Source organism: Fulmarus glacialis, unplaced genomic scaffold (assembly GCF_000690835.1).
Source record: "Fulmarus glacialis isolate BGI_N327 unplaced genomic scaffold, ASM69083v1 scaffold2354, whole genome shotgun sequence".
NCBI classification, from domain to species: domain Eukaryota; kingdom Metazoa; phylum Chordata; class Aves; order Procellariiformes; family Procellariidae; genus Fulmarus; species Fulmarus glacialis.
In genome coordinates, this window is record NW_009207215.1 from 20,446 (window position 1) to 24,588 (window position 4,143).

Genomic DNA, 4,143 nt, shown 5'->3' on the forward strand with positions numbered 1-4,143 from the left:
GCGCTTCCCCCTTGGGGTGGCAGGAAGCCTTGCGTGTCCGTGCAGTGTTGTAGGATAAAGGCTCCTCTTCGGCAAGGACACAAACTCTTACCTAAGGCAAGGGCCCAGGCTGCTGCACCCTGTTTGAAGTGAGGAGGGGTTTTGCTTTGCAAGGAAGTGGTGAAGGAGAGGGAGATGTTAGATGGAGAGTTCATCATCTCCAAGCATGTTTTAACAGCAGTGAGCACCCTTGCGTGTCCGTGCAGTGTTGTAGGATAAAGGCTCCTCTTCGGCAAGGACACAAACTCTTACCTAAGGCAAGGGCCCAGGCTGCTGCACCCTGTTTGAAGTGAGGAGGGGTTTTGCTTTGCAAGGAAGTGGTGAAGGAGAGGGAGATGTTAGATGGAGAGTTCATCATCTCCAAGCATGTTTTAACAGCAGTGAGCACTCCATGGACAGGAGGTTGCCAACCTGCCTGTTCCCAGGGCTTTCCATGGCCAGCCTTGCCTGGCTCCCGCTGGCAAACCAGGACAGGCTGACAAGTTTAACTCAGTTTCCAGGTTAAAATCTTGCAATTCTTCTCAAATTCACATTCAGTTACATCCACTGTGTAAAATTAATTACTGTGGGAGCACGGAACCATAGGACAAAATCTGGTTGGATTCATAAAGAAGGTGAGCTCAGCGTAGGTTTAAAAAAACCCTGCAGCCAGAGACAGAGAAACCATGGCCATTTCAAGGTGGGGCCATCTAATCCTCTGTAAGCATCAAAAGCTTTAGCATAAAGACTGACACAAGTCCCTTGTTAAAAGCAACCTTTGCATGAAACCCTTTATTGTACATCAGTGCTAGAAGCGGCAGAGAGCGTACATTGCAGACACGCAGCACAGCATGTCCGTTTGCATGCCACGTCCCCCCTTTCCTCGGTGTGTGCAGTCCAGCAGGCACCGAACCCCCCAGCACACAGGGTGCCAAGGTCAAGCAGGGTTTCATCTCGTGTGGGGAGCCCAGTGCCCATCTCGGGGCACATGCTCTGCTCCAGGCAGCAGTCGCACCCCCCCTGCCATGTTTGGGGGTACAACATGGCTCCCCACAGGTGTCACTTGCTATCCAGGTCATTTGCTGCAGGCACTTCCCCACTATGCCCACTGGAAGGGCTCAGAGACCTGCTTGTCATTGCTGCCCGATGGCTTTGCAGAGCACTCAATTAACCAAAAACCTTTTGGAGGAAAAAAACCCCAAGCAAGACTGATTCTTTATAACCGTCTTTCAATAAGTGAGTATAGACCCCTCACATATCCTTAAATTATATATCATTTATTGAAATATAGAGATCTTAATTTACAGGATTTTTTCAAAGACAAAATATCAACAGGGGCATTTTTGAAATACATTTTGTGCCTACCATCACTCAGGCCAGTTTGCCCTCCTTCAAACATTTCACAACAGCCACCATTTTGGAAACACTTCCTTTTTTATTATTCTAAAATATAACTTTTGGACATTCAAAGTGCAACAGTTAACGTGCCTGTGGAATATATCACAGTAAAAAAAATATAAACAAAGGCAGTGATATAGCTGTCATAAATGTTTTGGCAGTATTCTAGAAGTCTATATAAAAATACTTATATACATATTGATGTATAACATCACCATATCTCACGTCCTTCATCATGTAATAGGACCATTTTGTACAAGTTGCAGACCACGCTGTAAGGAATTAGTTGGCCATTCCAAATCAAAAGCTGTGTTTCATAGGCTAATGCTGATTGTCATTATACAATTACTGTAGCGAAAGGTTTGGGAATATCTCTTCCAGTGGCTTCTCAAAAATTAAGCCATAAAAGAAAAAGTCTGTAATACTGATAATACTGTAAAACTAAACAAATCATCCTCTCACACTTCTCCCTCTCTAGTAAATCCCCTCTTTTCCTCTGCTTCTCATTCCAGTTTCCAGGCCAGCTTATCTGATTCCAAGCCTGCAGTGAGCTGGGTTTGGCTAGACCCCTGCTACGGATGTGGTTCATCTACACGATACTCATGACACATCGGAAAGTGAGCCAGCTCTGGTTCACATCCACCATTTCGGTCTAGCCCCGAGATGCGCTGCGAGATACAGAATGAAACCGGTGAGGGGAAGGGGAGACCGCATGAAAATGTCCTTAGATTCCAGTAACTGGTATAATAAAACGTGTTGGGGCTGATTTTCAAACCCTGAAGAACACTAGGCCATGTGCAAAAATGCAGGTGAAATTGCTTGCCTAATTTGAATGTGTAGTTGTAATGACTACACATGCAAATTAAGGCACATGTGGTCTCAGGTGGCCATTCAGATATCTGGGATATCCAATAGATAATTTGGTTCCTCAATTCATAGTTCATAGCTGGAGGGAGACTTTACATTGTCTCATCTGTCCTGGCTATATTGAGAGTCTTTATGTTTCACAGTTGTCCTCATACAGAGCTCAATGACATGTGTTTGCCTAAAGCACGGCTCCCAGGAAGACACTCGGTCTTGATCTGTTGACTGCAAGAAATGGAGGATGTGCCATCGCTCATCGTTCCTTCTGATTGTCAGCCTCCATCAGGGTTGAAAATGTGGGTGCCTCGCTTCAGGTCCTGTTTTCACATCTGCAGTACTCTTGTACATGGCCTCAGCCAGGTGACATTTTGAAAACCAGACCCAGAATTATTTGCCTGTAACACTGACAATATTACATTTACTTTCATTTGATCCACAACTGTCCGCAACAAGTGAGGTCAAGGGGACTTGTGTAGCTTTTCTTAGGGCCATTTCAAGTCAAGCTGTAGTTTAACAGGGCAGCATGTTCTGTCGGTCACTGCTGGTCTGTCTTCCACACTTCCTAGGAAAAATACTGCAACACAGGGATGAATTTGCACCGCATTTGCATTGGTTGTGTCGTGCCAGAGGCTGAGCGTGTCCTGCGAGGCGCTCATCGCACTGAATTAAGGTTAAGTTTGAAAGCTGAGCACCAGAAAGGATGGGGCCCTTCGCAGTGATGTACCTTTTTTCACAGGTAAGTCTTCCAAAGCATCATATCTCAATAAGATATTGTACAGTGATAGCAGTAATGTTCATATAAGTGGTGTCAAAAAACAACTTTTGCAGGCTGAGAGCAGGTTCATTTTCATGCACCTTCTTCTGAAAAACACTCTTGGAGGCAATTACCGTTTGTAGTTACAGTCTGCAAAGATAATAGTCAGAGTTTTCTGTTCCTGTTTAAACCTGAAAACTAAGACAAGAATATTTGCTGCAGAATTATTTCTGCTTATTTAATCTGGAATTCCAGACTGGGAGAGATGTCTTTGTTCCTTGAGCAGTTCAAATATCAAATTGATTCTTCACAGCTAACCCCAGGATAAGATTTCTTTTGAGTACCCATGAAACACTAATAATGGGATGTTGCTGGTGGTTTATCATAACCTTCCATTCTCGAGCATCTTGGAAATCTGGCATAAATTAATTTTTTTTAATTAAATTTTTAGAACCTCACTTAATCAGAGGACAATAATTGCTTCTGGTATATATGATTAGAGAAACTACTCAGCTCACGATAGAAAACTAAATCTTAACTTTTTTTCTGTGTTAAAGTAGTTTTAGCTAACCAGAGCAGTTATCATTCTGTGTGCAGCCAAATAAAAGAATTGTTTCATAAAAATTTTCAGGTCATAAATTTTTTCCCTGTACTTAAAAAAGTTTCTTGAGACTGTGCTTTTACTGAAGGACAATGAATTATAAAATATACATTTAGTGTTACTGAAAACAGTAGTAGTAGTATCTTGAAAACAGCTATCTTCTATAGTTAATAAAGACTTACTAGGTTTCTAACACCTATTATAGACTGGTTTTTAATTATTATTATTATTGTTATTCCCCTTTACTTGCATTAATGGTAAAAAGTAACGTGTTTTGTAGTACCGGTCAGTCCCTTGTGGTTTTAGACCTTTTTGGTCCAAAAGTGGTTTTTGCATGTTCTTCAATTCACATGATAGTTCAACAGCAGCTGACATTGAGATTGAGGGAGGAAGTACACAAAATTCATGAATGATCTCTTCTAAAATCCATGGCATATGTTCAATGTGCACCTCAAAGGATCCTTGAGTAGACAGTTATTTACATAATTACAATGGTGAAGTATTGCTG